The following is a 16541-nucleotide window of genomic DNA, read 5'->3' on the forward strand; positions in this document are numbered from 1 at the left end:
TACCGTTGGCCTTCTGGGCTGCAAGTGCACACTGCTGGCTCACGTTATATTTTTCGTCTACCATAACCCCCAGGTCTTTCTCTGTAAGGCTGCTTTCAATGATTTTTCTCTCAGTTTTACACATACTTGAGGTTGCCTTGACCTAAGTATAGGCTTTGCACTTGGCCTTGTTGAACCTCATTAGGTTCTCGTGTGCCCACTTTTCTAGCTTGTCCAGGTCCCTTTAAGCGGCATCCCTTCCTTCTGTTGTGTCAAGTGCACCACTCAGTTTGATGTCATCAGTAAACTTGCTGAAGAACTGCATCCCTCTATGTCATTGATAAAGGTGCTCCTCAACATCTTTATCAGTGGGACAGGAGGGAACAGCCTGGTGTACAGTGGGGACAGGCTGCTCGGTGACTCCCAGGTTGGCTTTGCTCATGTGCTGCTCCCAGGTGCCACAGACAGCCCTGAGGTTGGCATCCAGGGTGTGAAAAGCAAACGCATCTTGAAAGAGTCATTTTAGGGAAAGGAAATTAACACCGTGGGAAACGTGTGGGCATTTGCTTCATGGAATTATTTATTTCTGGTTCTGCTTCCCTAAATTGAAATTAAGACCCGGTCAATAAGTACATTGTTGATAATGTGTGAATTATCACCACTGGAAGAAGGCAAGAAGTTTTGTGGCAGAGATAGTTAATGATGAAGTCCACTAGTGATTGGTAGGCCTATGAACATTAGAATAATGGGAGTTATCTAGATAGATTTTTTTTTTTGCCTTAGCTAACTACTGCAAGAATGAATTGATGATGCACAATCAGGAGATGTCAGAAAAGAAGCATCCACCCTTGAATGGCAAAGCATAATTATTATAGGCACAATTGATAGTGGTTGGTATTTGACTCCTGCAAGTGGCTGCTCAAAGGGTTAGATTGGATTTTTTTGTCACATCTCAGTCTTGATCCACAAATGTCTTCTGTCGAAGTGTTAGCTTTTTTTCTTTTTTTTTTTTTTTTTTTTTTTTTTTCCTCCCCCCCCTTTCCTGTTCTTTTTTAGCCATTTGACAGTAATTTACTACCTTGCTTAGCTTTTTAGTCAGTTGTCTCCCACTCCGGAAAGCCAGGTTTCTTAAGTGCTTCTATGATGCCAAGTTAATTGCCCGAAAATAAGTGCTTGAAGATGGATCAAGTATTGTCTCATCAGCATTCAGCATCCCTGCCAGAGCATGAGGAGGAAGGAGGAAGCACCAGGACGGTTAGAAGAAGAGATGGAGAACCTAGGCAGGCAGGAGTCATAGCTAAGCACTGTAATGGAGCCATATGAGGGAAGATGGGGAGAATTTGGTAGGGTAAAGCACCTGGCATCGTCCTTTAGGCTCACAGGCGTATGAATTGAGCCTCAGAAAGAGCTGTAAGGCTGACAAGTGAAGCCAAATGCCAGATCAACTTCAATAAAGGCCACTCTGTGCTGGGACTGAAACGTGAGTTGAGTCCCGCTGAAAACTGTGTGCCATGGTGCATGGCAGACCCTGGCAGCTGTTTGTCTATGTTTCAGGTGCCTGGCTGTTGAGTCCTGCTCACCGACTTGAGCTGCACTTCCCAGGTCTGGGATCAGAAGGGCTGTTCCCACCCCTCCAGACTTGCCATCACCACGGGGGCTTTGCTTTATCCTACTTTACCGAACAGAGCCAGGGCCGCTCCCCAGGATTTAACAAATCCTCTACTATTTCAGGGCCCAAGGGTATTGGCAGTACTCTTGATCCCTTGTGCCTCATTCTTTCTCTGATTGCTTACGCTTGGGTGGATTGGACTCCATGTCCCAGGGGATTTGTTGCAGTCCTCTCTTCCTGGGACTCATTCAGCAAATTTACCCTAGTTATGCTTATATTTGCGCCAGCCTCCTTACCTGACTCCAGTGAGCTGCAATGCCATTTTCGTTCATATTTAATTTGGGAGCACATCCCTGCTCCTGAGAAAGAGCAGGCTTTTATTCCAGCTTGTGCACTGTCAGCGGATTTGTTAACTAAGCTTTATATGTAAAACCTTTAATAAATGGGATGTCAGCGCTTTGAGGAACTTGCCTGACTTTCACATCCCACTGGCAGAGCTTGCAGTCAGAAGCCCAGCAAATCTGATGCAAGCAGGTAAATCTGTGTGTAGCCTATAGTAGTCACTTTGGAGAGCATACATATTATTTTAAAACCTTTTCTGCCTTTCAGCCCTCATCTCCAGATCAGAAATGCTTCAGTCCTTCATTCTGTTGGGCAGCACTGAAAGTAAATAATTACAGTAGAAAAGAACTCTGAAAATTTTAAATTTTGCTTTAATAAGGACTCTCTGTCTACATTTGTGTCTCTTGTCAGATGTGCAGCCCTTTATTAACGTGTCAGCCTCCCCTTACCATTCAGCTATGAATGTTACCCCACTTACTGCATGCATTTCTGAAAGACCTGTCACCACGGTGTCAGAGCAGCTCTTCCACATCTCATTTGCCAAACAGGTTGGGGCTGGCAATAACCAGAGGGGAGTGTAATGAGCCAGAGAGAGCCCAGCATGCCTGAGCACTAGATCCAGCACATAGATTCAGCAGCATCATAGGTGATAAATTCACACGTGTACCTTTGTCCGTGCTCATGCAGTAATGTCAGTTCAATAACATTGCTTCAGGACAGTAAGATGTGTTTTACATTTATAATGAATGAGATAATTTGATTATTGTTGCTAGCAGCAAAGAGGTTTAGAGATAGTCCAGCTCTCATCCCCACGAGAAGCTGAAATGATGAAAGAAAACTTTGCAGCGTTCCACGGCACACGTTTGATCCATCAATCACCGAGACAAAGTGTGAACTCCTAAACCATGAAGGTGTGACATCTCCTCAGACTTCTGAGTTTACTGACTTTAAGGCAACAAGTCAATTAGAAAGCCAAACCTGGACTGGGAAGAGAAGAAAAGAAAAAAACACCATTAAAATACTAACCTGACATGCTTAGGTTTGTTTGATAGGCTAACAGACTGCTAATATTTAATTTTAAAAACCTGGATGCTGTCCAGAGCAAACTTATGAATAGCATAAGTCATATTAAAGCAAACTTTCATTAAGCAACAGCTTTCTCATAATTAGTTTCAGCAGAAGGATGCGGTTTCACAAAAACTATGGCATTTCTTTATTTTGGTAACAGAGCTTTCTGCTAAAGGTTATTTCCAGAGGGTTACACATTGTGTGGTGTGATGAAATAAATGGGGGACTGATAAATCTGGAAGAGAACCTAGAGCTGGAATTATGCTCTCATTCTGTTCTTGACATCTATTGGACAATGTAAGTTTCCCAGGAGCATTCAGCCTCTCTGTGCAGTTGCTGGGGGGGCGTCAAGGGCAAAGTGTGCTGGTTGCAGTCCTTGGAACTGGCACAATATTTATGCTTTTGTGTTTCATTTCATAAACTTCATGAAGTTAATTGCTGATGTGAGGGGGGCTACGTGCAGAGAAGTACCCAAAGGGAGTTAGGAGTACAAATTCCCTTGCCCAAACTGTCCTCGTTTCCTTAAATAGAAACACACATCCAAAAATGCAAAACTTATCCCAAAATAATTAGATAGATGTGATGATGTGTAATTAGTGATGATTTTATTATCATTTTAAAGCTTGTTCGCTTTTCCAGTATTTCCAGCATTTGACCTAGTAAGCACTCTGCAATGTCAAGACTCAGGGGAGGTTTTGCTGTGCCTTGGCATGTGTTTATTTTCAAGGGCCATGCCTTATAAGCCATATGATGCATATGTGAAAGGAGTTTGTGTTTCCTGGGTGAGAGGAGTGAGCTGTGTGAGATGAAGGGTGGAGGTAGCCCTCATCACTGGTCCCGCAGCTGCTCCTTGGAGGCTTGGGAGTTCATGTTCTTAACAACTTCCCCTCCAAGGTCTTCAGATTGGCTCTTAATTGGCAAGCTCATTAGCAGGCTTGCTAAGAGGAGGGAGAGCGAGCCAAATTTGTATTCTGTCAGCACATGCTGCGAGGAGTCAGTAATCAAATAGCTTTTTTTGCAGTGTCTCCTTCAGCGTCTACTTCTGAAGACTCAGGTTTGTAGGCCTGCTATAAACCCCAATAAATATAACAACCATTAATAACTGATTGACCAGAGGGATTTATGTAATCGTGGGATTACAGATGCTAATTCCTTTCTCCAGTCATGTTTCTGCATTTTATTGATCGGGGAACTGACTGTAAAAAGGTTTTAAACTAATGGCATGACAGTGCAGGGGTTGAATGCCATATGGATACCAAAACACTGCTTGTGTCGAGTGATGCCTGGACTGGTTTCAGAAACAATTGGAGAGAAGGAAGGTGAGAAATGCACTGTGTTCTGTGTACTACTTCTTCAGGAGCTGCAAATCCAGTGTCTGCCTTGGAGAATGTGGCCGTGTTGAGCTGCAATAAGTTCATCACCATACAGTTTTGCATCTAGAAGATGTACTTGGTTGTAAATATTCATTTTTTCTTTTACTCTTGATACATAGCACCCCATTTCAGCTCATAAAACAGTTAGGCTATTCTCATTTGTTGGTCCTAAATGTTCACTTCATAAAATCACAGGTTGGATTGGGTTGGAATGGTCCTTAAAGCCCACCCAGCTCCAATCCCTTGCCATGGGTGGGTTGTCCCCACCAGCTCATGCTGCCCAGGGCCCTATCCAGCCTAGTCTTGAGTGTCTTCAGGGATGGGGTTTTCACAGCTGCTCTGGGCAGCCTGTGCTGGGGTTTCACCACCTTCTGAGTAAAGAATTTCCTTCTAGTATTTAACCTAAATCTCCCCTCCTTTCATTTATGCCATTTCTTTTTGTCCTATCACTATTGCTGTTTTTGTGTGATGTGGAGGAAAGTTTATTTTGCTGTGCTCTGGATATTTCTGCATTACTAAGGTAGAATTACCACAGGTTAGAGTGAATAATGATCCAGAAGACATTGTAAGGTAGCGTTTACTGGGCTGATTTATTGGTATCTGCTAAAGACATGCTACTCAAGGTACAGCAATGAGACAGGGGCAGATGAAAATGTATGTTGGCCTCATCTATTCTATTAGCAGGATGTGAGAAGAGTCTTTAATGAAGTGCCCTTTTTCATCTTGAACTAAACAATGAAGCCGGAAAAACATTGAGCAGAAAGCATCAGACACCAGTGGCCAAAAGTCACTGTTTGTAATGCAAAATGTGCTCCCTATTCCCGTGGTGAGGGACACAGGGGGTACCATGAGCGCGAAGCCTCTGAACGCTGAGCATGCTGGCTTCACTTGAAAGGTAGAAAACTCCAAACCTCAGCAATGAGAATCTCCCATCAGCTCTGTCAGGCATAATTCTTTGTGAAAATGGCTGCTGGTGGAAAAACAGGCAAGATGCAGAGATGGATGCTCTTCATCTGTGTTTCTGAACTGGATGCTTTCCCCAAGCTTAGTTTATCATTAATTAATTTGGGAAAAGCAGCTCTGACGATACTGACATTTACTGTGGATCTGAAGGAAACACAAATAAAATGTAAAAATGAACTTTAATGCCTTTGCTGTCTCAGATTGTGGTTTACGGATCCTAGCTCTTTGTAAAAGGCAGGGATGCTGTTTTCTGCCTCTTCCTTCCAGCCCCATAGCACAGTGAGATAACTGCAGGAATGATTGCCGATGGTAAGAGCTCCAGGAGTGGTAGCCCTGGTCTGTAATTTCGATAGGCTTCAAGAAGCTGGACCTTTCTGGGGTTGCAGTATCTCCACAAGCTCTTTCCATTTCTGCTCCCACCTTCCTCCTGGCCGTGTTGCTTCTCTGCTGGGTCCGCACATGAGCACAGCCAACGGGAGCTGCCTGTCCCCGAAGGCTGTCTCATTACTTTCCTTGCAGCTCCACCTCTTACTGCCCTCCTGGGGCTTAGCTGGTATTAAAAGTAACAGCCCAACTTGGTGTCTCTTAATTATCTTCTTCTTCTTTTAATTTACCAGCAGCTCAGAACTGAATGTTACGACTTAAATGTTCTATCTGGGCTCTCTTTCAGGGGACAGCATGAATGAGCAGCAGACGCTGGATTAATGCCTTGTCCTAATCTCCTTTTATTTGCAAATATCCAGTTCCTTGCAGATGGCTCTGAACAACAAAAAGCATACACGGCCCGCCTCTGGGGAAAATTAGGTTGTTTGTGGCCACCATTGCCTGCTTTATAATCCATGCTGGTACTTCTTTTGTCACCAGAGCAAGGGTTCCATGGCAGTCTGAAGGCACAGCACTGTGAGATGGGTGAAGTAGCATGGGGGTCCCTGTGAATCGGCCCTGAAGTGCAGTGATGGAAAGAGAAAGGAAAGGACTTCACTTAGACAACATAAGAATGTTGTTTTTATTGCCCTTTCGCAAGTGACTACCAGATGAGGGGACCAGGACAACCAGCTCATGTGACAGTGAGTTGCATGTGAGTGTCTCCTTGTGGCATGAGATGCCTTTCTGGGGCAGTAGGCTGATTCTGGAGCTGATTTCAGGCCAGGTTGTCAGTTTTCCATCTCAATGGCTGTCAACAAGCTTAGGTAATTCACAGCCCGGCAATTCTCATTCCTGACTTTGTCCTCAGCTCATCAGAGCGTGATATGAGAAATAAGATTTGATGTGATGAATTGCGAGCAGGGCTGGGCAGTAACTACTCTTGCAAAAGGTGTGTGGGGGGGGGAAGCTGTTTATCAGAAAATAATTAATAATGAAAATCAAATGATTAAATTAATCTCTGTGGTCTGGCTGTGTCCCAGACCATCAATAGAAAAATAATAGAAGCTTCCAATAAAGAATGGATTTTGTAGCAGAAGAGATGAGCTGCAGGTGCTACATGTGAGCAGAAGTACTGGGTGGTAGTGTTAAAATTTGTCACTGCTGCCTACAAGACAGGAAGATCTCAGTATAAATAATATCAATGCCACATCCTTAGCCCAAACCAAAGCACTTTTAACTAAAGAAACAATAAGTTGGAGAGAATACTTAGCCATCAAAGATACATCTCCATGGTAATTGAGCCAGCTTCCTACATACAGTCTAGGTGATCTAGGAGCCTGGAGCAGCAAGCTACAACGCCTGCTGATGATTCAGGGGAGACCTTTGGTGTTAGTGAAGCCCTTCAGACCTTCAGTTTGCAGCCCCATGCTGGTCAGGACCAGTAGCTCCACCAGAAATGTTTGAAATTTAGGCTTTTCAATCATGTGAGCACCTTTAAAGGTAGAATTAGTTAAAAAAAAACAAAAAACAACTCGTCCATGTAGCAGCTAAAATTGTTCTGAAAGTCCATGAAGTGCAAAATGCTAGTACTGTAACTATAATTATAATGGCAGCACAAGACCTAGTTTTGACCAGGCTTGCTGTAATACCAGCAGCAGCGAAGCCATGATGGGACAGGCTCCCTTGTCACTCCTTCTGGCCCTTGAGTCAGGTATGTTGACATAGGTTGATCACACTTTTGGCAGAAATACGAATGTGTCCTGAGGCTTCCGCATTTTTGGAGGTTTGCAATGTATTTTAAGCCTTGAAATTGAAACAAGTTGCGTGCATCTTTTTCCCCTTTACAAATTGACAAAATTATTTCAATCTATGTGCCCAATTCTAAATTCTATGTGGATGTTTCACTAAGAACAGCTGGTGGCAGGATCGAGTCTGACTCTAGACAGGAAATGGCTTTCTTCTAAAGAAGTGCTTTTAGTTGAGCCTTTGCTCTGTTTTCTCCTTTGTCATTTTTGTTCAATAATTGTGCTGAGCAGAACAAAGGGTTTTTGGGTGCAGTTTCTAGGAGGGAAGTCAGCCAGATGCACTCCTATACACGTGTCCTTAAGCTAGCTTATCTGGTCTGAGTCATCTGTGTGCCTAGTGCATGTTTTTGTCTAAGCTGGGTCCATTGACTTTTAAGGCAGGAAGGATGTTTTGTTAAATAATAAAAAAAATGAATTGAGCTGAGCTTTTTCCAGATGGCCATTAGGAGATGTCCAGGGTTCATGTCACAGTACTTTGTTCTGTCCTAACTGCTTCCTCATGCTGCTGCTTTCCAGTACTCTCATCTTTTTGTGGCAGACTGCTTGCAGGTGTTTGTGGCCAGGTGAAGCAACTGGAGGATCTGCCTGGAAGAAATCCATGGGGTTTTTTTGTTTGTTTTTAGTGTTTAGTACTGACCAGTGTGCAGGAAAAGTGCCTTGGCACTGATTTTTCAGGACAAGCTGCTGGTGTCTGATCAGACCAATGCCGTTAAACCCATGGTTTGGTACAGTGGGTCAAGGCAGTGCTGCCTGGTCTGAGCATAATGCTGTCTTCAAAGCACATGGAGGAGGATTAAACAGTTTTCCAGCAACCTGCTGCCATCTGTGCGAACCGTCTCCTAAAATGTGCTGGTGAATGCCTGCAGACAGAGCCTCAAGTCTGGATGTGTTTGCAAACCGCTCTGTTAGTCACCGGGCCTTCCTGCCCAGGGGAAAGGCAAAGATGGAGCATGCAGACACAGGGCTCTTAGGAGCTGGTGGGGATCAAGGCAACTAGTGGCAGGGGATTCTGATGCCTCCCGTAGCACGCATGGTATTGAGCAGAGATGGGTCATCTTGCAGCTGCATGGTGATTGTGTTGTGATTAAAAGACCTCTGTAGAGATGAGAGGCTGTTATTCCTGCAATTTCTCTCAGAGCCAGGTCTTGCCAATTCTGCTTGCTCACAGCAGGTTGGTTTTATGAACCCCCTGTGTTTTGAGGGGAGAGCTTTTGTATGCTAAGCCTTGCTCAAGGCAAACATTGGTGGAATAATCTGTTCTTATTACCACAAGTGTTATATTAAAACTCTGTAATTAAAGGGGGGAGGAGGAATTCTCAAAGCATTCTTCATATCGCTATCATTCTTAACTAATGTGTCTTTTTGAGAGAAGCCTTCAAGCTGAAGTGTGTATCTCCACAGAAGGAAAAAGAAGTACTGATTCTGACATGAGCTCCATTCTTCCTTGTGGCCCATGAGATAGCAGCATATGACATGACATTTAACATCAGCCAGTTCTAAAGGCTTCCTGATAGTTGTGAAGGATTCCTTTGTTCAGACCAGTCACTTTTCACAGCACTTCTGAAAAACTTTGAAGGGGAGGATTGAGAACAAGAAATATTCTCTTTGTATGGAAAACATCACATTGAGATGTTGGTTTGGCATTTGTCTTTCTTCAAAGATATGTAGGTTTGGCTGTTGCCTTAGAGAGTTTAAAGCGATCCAAGCATTGCTTTTTCTCTCTTCTTTGCTAGAAATTGGTGGATTCATTACGATGAATTCGTGGCTGCTATACTGCCATGATTGAAATGAGATGGGAATGTGAAGAACCCTGTCCTGAAAAATTATTCTTATGCAAAGGGTGGGCCTGGTCATTATAGCTTATTTGGTATCTTTCTCTCAGATGTCACTTGTTTTATATGGAAACTGTGGGATTTTGTGAGTGAGTGTCGTGCTGCCTACTTGAATTTATACCACTCAGGGCAGTGGGGCTGTGAGCCAGGACTGACATCTTCATTCTGCTGAAATTACTCCACAATAACATTTTGATTTGCAACTGGAAGCCCAAACAGAAAAAAAATAAATAAATTCTTGCCTGGTGGACCATGCTCCTGCTTATTACTAAGCAAGGCAAGAGAAGAGGAATGTTTTGTTTTCATTGAAGAAGACTTGAAGAGAAAGCTTGGAGTTTGCGTTTGCTTGCTGGTCCTGGTCTGCACACTGTCTCTCTTCTCCTGGGGCACACTGAATTGCTGCTCTGAATACTTGGAGAGGGCGTCAGGCCTTAGGCTAAGGCTGAGCAAAATCATCCATTTACTTCTGGCTTTGAGTTGAAGTTGTAAATACTTCTCTGGCACCGTGAGAGAAAACGAGGGGTTATCCCGACTCACAGCCTTTGCTGAGGTTGTGCTGACACTGCCATGAACTTTGCTGGAGGCTTGGGCTGAGTTTCAGATTTGTGGCGAAACCTGAATGCAGGTCAGTGTAGGGCTGCCACAGAGATGGTAACAAAACCTCACTCAGTGCTATTTATATTCTTTTAATTTGTATTCTGGCCTGCTGAGCTCTCCAGGGGGCTGAAATAATGGTGACCGTAACTCAGCCCCCACGAATGAATCAGTTCCAACTAGGGTCGCTCTCTTTCATACCTATTGAGTCCAAATTAAATGATACCGTTGACCTGTCTTTCCCCCTCTCAGAGGGACCTTAGAACATGGCACAAACACAGCCAATTCTTTAGCAGCCCTACCAATGCAAGTAGGAAGAAATCTGTGTAGCTGTGCTTCCCCCTGGAAGGTTCCCAAGATCAGGAGTCCAGCAGCATCTACCTGCCTTTCTTGCTTCACTTGCTGGGTTTTTTTTTTTAGTTGATAAGATCTTGGCAATACGTATGTTGTGTGGCTTAAAAACAAAGCAGAAATACTGTTAGGCAACCTGAACAAGGAGTCAAGCAATTGAAGGATGCTTATAGAATATGGGGATCTGTAATCTTCTGGGTTTCTTGGAGGCCAGCGATTTCCTCTGTTACTTGCAACAAGTCCCTGAACTTTTCCCATGTTTTCATCTACAAAACCATTGTGTGCCTTGCTGGAGTGTTTCATAATACGTAATTAATGGATAGGTATTTGCTTGACATTTTGGATTTAGTTATTACAGGTTTGTACTACTGGAATAGACCATTAGACTATCCATTTCTAACCTCTGACATGTCAGAAGTGAGATGTTTTTTTCAAGGTACTCCTCTCTAGGTCCCTGTAGACAGAATTTTAGTTGGTGTTAAGTACTGCTGTTATTCATACTCTTGCTTGTACTCAAGAACATGCTGATAGATCTCTGGGCAAAGCTGTGTCTGGCCTCCTTTTCTGCTTACCTTTTACCTTCTACTTTTGGAAGCCCTATGTCAGTATAGACAGTGTCAGGCTCTCGCATCTCTGGCCATTAGGCTTGAACTTTTTCACAAGTAAACTCAATACAGCAGTATTTTATTGTTTTTTATCATTGTTTTCCCTTTGCTCTTCATCTTTGGTGTCGCTCCAGCAATGCTTTATTTGAGGTGCTTTGTCCTAGAGTTGCTTCAGGGTACTTCTGGTTATAGGTACTTACAGAAAATGCAGAATTTTGGGTGTGTGGGATATAGGGCAGCAGTACCTGCCCACTTTGAGTATATATTTTCTCTCCAGATGACTTGTAAATGTGATAATATTCTGATTTTAGAATAAAGCAAAAGATGGGTAAGGTGCTGCTACTTAGAACTCTGCTTATTTTTGCGTTGTGAATCTACAGTATTTTTGTAAGTTTTTTTAGTGTCACCAATATACACTGAGGCGGCAGCTGACTGATTGCCAGATATGTGAATGCTGTCTGCTTCTCATCTAAGGAACAAAATAAGCACAAGGTGGGGGAGGTAGTAGTATTGCAGAGCAGAGAAGAAGCTGATCTTGGATTTGGCAACACTCGTGTCGAGTGCAATTCTTGATATAAGATGTGCTTCCTCATGAAGGTTGTACCCACAGCTAAATACCTCATTCATGAGCAGATGACTGTGAGAAACTCTGTGCTGGCATTTCATGGTCCAGGGGCACACATCTGCTGCTGTCCTGCAGTAAATATGAAAAAATTTGAGATAGCTTCCTCTCCTGTGACAGCTGCCTCACACTTGCCTTGGAATTAAGTGTGCATGCTAGTTTACTATGGAAAGTGATCTATGATAACTTGTTTCAGAGCATAATATTTAGGACGGTGCGTTGCTAAAACTGGGTATATAGGTGTGTTGCTTTCACTGGCAGAATTGTCCCTTTGCTTGCAAGACATTTATAGTGTTACTTTGGCCCAATTCCCACAATCTTCCTTTAATTATGGTAGAAGCAATTGTTTCTCTGGGAAATAGGATTTTTTTATCGTTTAAATTTATTATTTTAATTGAAAAAACAGTGATGGCCAAGATAAGTTAATGTTTCGTATTTTCAGCTAGGCATCAATCTCCTGCTTGTTCATATCCATCAGTACTTCTGTATTGTTGCAGTGTGGTTTAGATGAGGCCATAACACAGCAGTCAGAAATGATGAAAGAATGTCTGCTCAGGCTAAATCCTCACCTGTCTATGCAGTTTTATGTTACTTTGTTGTATGTGATGTTTTGGCTTTCAGTATGGTTTAATGAGCTGCTTCTTATGAGCATGGGGTTCCTCTACCTTCGTTATGGAAGCACAGGGGCTCCCTTTGTCGTGCTCTCAGAAGAGAGGACCTCAGCTGGGGAAAGGGAGCTGTGCTTTGTCTTCTGTCAGCACAGCCTGGTGAGAATGACTGTTCAGAACTGTCTCTTCGAGCAGTTTCGTTGGGAAACTTTCTGTATTTGGTGTACTTCATAAAGCCTCAGCTCCTTCAGTCCTGTTATTGCAGCAGAATTGTAGCTTCAAGTTTGATCTCTGAACTGTAGAAAGAACCCAAAAAGATCAGGTAGCTCTCTGGTAAGGCAGAGTGAGATTTCTGCCCCCTCCCCCCCCCCATGACTGAAAAGCCTAAAAGGTAAAATAATCCAATCAGTCCTTAAGGTACTTGTGTGTATGTGTATTTTTCCACCTTTAAAAATTAATTTACAATTTTCAAGGCAAAGCAATGTCTGAGAACAATTCATATCTTTTAATTTTCTTTATCTGATTGTTTTTTTTTTGTTTTTTTTTTCTTATTTTGGCCCAGTTTCCAGTTTCCTGAACCTCATCTAGTCCTTTGATACTGCAAATGCTTTCTGTTCCTGTCCTGTGCTTGTGCTGATTTCTCCGTGCTGATTTGCACTCAGCCAGTCAATGGAGGCTTTGCAGCAGGTGAAAAAACAAGAGGCAACTCGTGAAATTGGGTCTTGTGCTTGTTATGCAATTGTTGCTGCCTAGATGCTATATGGTTCTTTTAAACTTATGCTATAGGAAATAGGAGCTTTAAAAAATTGTGTGCATACAGGCATATTACTGTTGGTCAGTAAACTCCAGGGAGAACAGTTTCATCATCTGCTGCCTGAGAATTTAAAGCCAACAAATCTGTCCCCTGCAGAGATAAAGCCCTTGTGAACAGTTAATTATCAAAGCTTCTATTCTGCTCTTAAGTTCTTTCCTTTGGAGAAGCACCTATTCAAAAAACCCTCTGTTGTCAAGGTCCTTGGGAAGATCCTTGCTTGTTTTTGGGCTGCGTGTGCTGGCAGTCAGAGGAGTGGGTAGGGTGTGCCTGTGCGAGTGGTTGCCCAGCACACTGAGGTGAGGTCTGCAGGAGGTGATGTCTTATTTCCTACTTGCTAGCACTGCAGTGCTAAACCACAAGCATCACAATGTGGGGCAAAGGGACGGCAGTGTTGGCTTAGCCATTACATCTGCCTCCTTGCTGGTGGCTGGGGTTTGCGTTCTGGGAGGTAAAAGCATGGCCTTTTGCCCAAGAAGGAAAGAATGTTCGTGTGCTTGACCTGCATTGCAGTGGTGCTTGGCACTTCAATTTCTACTAATGCTCTGATGTATATTTTCAGAGCGGCTGTGAATGAGGGACAGTGACTGACCTGAATTTTGGTGGAAAAAACAGGCAGGCAGTCTCATCAAGTGCCAGAAGAAATAGATGATAGACTGGCAAATGATGTTATATCAAGAGAACTGCACAGCTCTTCATCTCTGAACAGCTAGCGTGGTTTCCAGCCATTTCCTCCTTCCCATTGTAAAAGATAAACTCTTTCAAGGAGGAGCATAACCATTTTTTGTGTTGAGGAAAGTGCCAGAATACAATGGTACTTAAAGAAAGAGTGGATACCTCATTCTATTTTCTTCCTTTTTTAAAAAAAAAAAAAATTTCCCCTGGCTTAATGAAGACTGCTTTGTATAGAGGCATCCTTTTTATTGCATGCTCTTCTACAGACATGCTTGGACAGGGTAAAATTTTATAACCTTTTACCTGAAACTGGGTGAAGATTAGGATAGTCATGCTATGCAGGAGCAGCATAGATCATGGTAGCAAACTTGAGGGAAATGCCTCCAACTCCCATAGCTTTTTCTTTATTACTTCATCACCTGTTTACTGAGATATCTGTTGCAAGCAGTGTTGTGAGTTTCTTTCCAAAATGTGACTTCTTATTAGGAAGTAATAGTTACCTGCTGCCTTGTTTCTGACTGAACACCTGTGATTTCACCATCACAATCCATTCAGTGCTCAGGTGAAGCCTAGGTGGCCTCTTCTTAGCTTCTTACCAGTTGGAATTGGATGAAACTAATTCACTGCGCATCTCTCTGCTCTTCCAAACAGCTTGAGAAGTTTGGCACTTTGTGCTCATCTGTGAGCTGACTTTTCACTTGAGCTTCCCTCATCATATGAGACTGCAGACTTGTATGGCCAACGGCTACTGCTCTGCAGGAAACGTTGCTTAAGGGGAGCAAACTCCAAAAGCAGATGTACTGTTGAAAGAGTGTTTCAAGATGAGCAAGTCTTCCAATTTTGCTTTTTATATCCAAGTACCACATGGGCATTTAATGCTCTCCCTAGTCCACAGGAAATGAACTCCAGGTTGAATCAAAGGATGTCTCATGAGAGATGTCTGTGAAACACTGCTGGAAAGTGAACAGCTTTTGTGGTGGGTTTTGTCATCTTGTTATAAGCGTGCACATCCAAGTCCCTTTTTCAACAAGAGTGTTTTTTGTTTGTTTGTTTCAGTGCTCCAAACTTTCTCTTCTCTGCCTTCAGAGAAGGAAACTTATCTTTGGTGTAGCAACGCTTTTATGCTGGTATAGCTTTGCATCCCAATGAATCCAACCTGGCCAGTGTTGTACATGGGCATGTGAACCTCTAGACAGCCTGCCCAGCTATAGTGAGGGTTTCCATTTGCCTTCTTTTCTGCTGCTGTCAACTCTTCATTGTTTTCTGCATTTGTAGGCTTAGCTTAATGTGTTTGGTGTTGCAGGCCAAGAAATGTGCCTTTTAATCAGGCTGCAAATCATTGGTACTTTTTGAGAACTGTATAATAGTGATTTGCTGTCAACCTTTCGAAGCTGCAGAGGAAGTTAAAATAAATTCTTACCAGAACAAAGGGTGATCACCTTTTGATGAATAAACTCGCAGGCAGTTAACATAGTAACTATAATGTCTCCAGACATCTGTCCTCTTCCTTTTGCCAGCTCTCCATATGGCGTGTAGTTTGTAGGCTGAGAGCAAAAAGGAAGTCCCCCATGAAATGTGTTGCTGGTTTTGTGGGATCATTCCCTACCCAGCCACCACCACGATCAAACCCTGATTTTGACCCCTTACATACATGAGGAGGGGATAGAAATACTGAGGGTCGTCTGTGCCCAGAAGGCACCTACAGCATCCACAACTCTGCAGAAGGTAAAACTGCTCATGAGCTAAATCTTGTTGTAAAGAGGATTTTACCACCCGTGGAGAAGGGGACAGTGTGTTCTGGGGGACTGCTAGGATCATCTGGGTGCAGAGAGAGCTGTTGTCATGCAGAGAGGGCCATGGAGTTATTTAGCAATGTATTTTCCTTGTAGTTCTGAGCTTAGGCAGCCAGGTAGTCCAAGGACTGATAGACTGTACCTTGAACCCACTGCATTTTCAGGAAAGAAAGGAAAAAAAACCAAAACAAGCAAACAAACAAAAAAAAAAAAAACCCACAAAAACAATTCTTAAAATGGCTTTTACTTTAAATTCACATTTTCTTGGTACACAGCAGTAAGGATGTTTAAAAATTTAGAACTAGCTTGAAAAGACCATAGTGGATAGGTTGGAGTGGAGGGAGGAGAGAAATTTGTATTTAAAAAAAAAAAAAAAAGGTTTGCTTATTTATTTATTTATTTTAAACCATTCATATAGAAGAGATCTTGTTTTTGATGTGCTCTTGCTTGCATGACTTTTGTCCATGAATTCCTTGGGGGTGATGTCAGAAACTAGTCAGAACATCCAAGTTACCCGCTTGCTATTGCAACAAATCTGAAAGTTTTTATGACTGGTTTTTCTCTTTCGTTTCCTTAGATAGTGAGCAGCACAGAAAGTGCCAGCTCCCTCTCATCCCCTGTGTTAACAATGTAGTTAACAACATTGAACTTTCCACTTTGTAGAAATAATGTCTGATAAATGGTTCCAGGATAACCTGGTCACAAGGATTTTGTGAGCTCTTGGGGATTAGGGGCTGGGATTTAAACATCTGCTGCTTTGTGGGTTGGCTTCATCACCCTCTTGTGGCAATGAATTCCCTGGCTTAGGTGGGATGAGGGGAATTTCTTCGGGCCATTTTGATGTGCTGCTTTTTAATGTTACTGCATGACTCTTGATCCCGTTATATTTTAGCAAGGTGAGCAGCAGAGCCTGGGCTGCTTGAATCACTCTGTTGTAACAATGTTTCTTCAACATTGCTTTGAAAGTGATGTGTGCCTTAAGCGGTGTGCTTCCATCATACACAAAATACATGCACACAGAGTATCTGTGGTTGGCACTGCTTTGTCATGCCTGAATTACTGGTTTCCTTTGCGCCACTGGGAGTTGAACAAAATATTGGAGTTGTGCTGCTTTTCATAAAACCAGTAAGGCTTCTTTCTCCCTA

General features: G+C 42.9%; 1 protein-coding gene across 1 annotated transcript in view; it reads left to right on the top strand.

Annotated features, from left to right (window-relative positions):
• Window positions 1-16541, top strand: part of ADGRL3 (adhesion G protein-coupled receptor L3) — a 488009-nt gene that overhangs the window by 143353 nt on the left and 328115 nt on the right. The gene's annotated exons all lie outside the window — the stretch shown is intronic.

This window comes from Lagopus leucura, unplaced genomic scaffold (genome assembly GCF_019238085.1).
Source record: "Lagopus leucura isolate 7727_CA_CO unplaced genomic scaffold, USGS_WTPT01 Super-Scaffold_100004, whole genome shotgun sequence".
Lineage (NCBI taxonomy): Eukaryota > Metazoa > Chordata > Aves > Galliformes > Phasianidae > Lagopus > Lagopus leucura.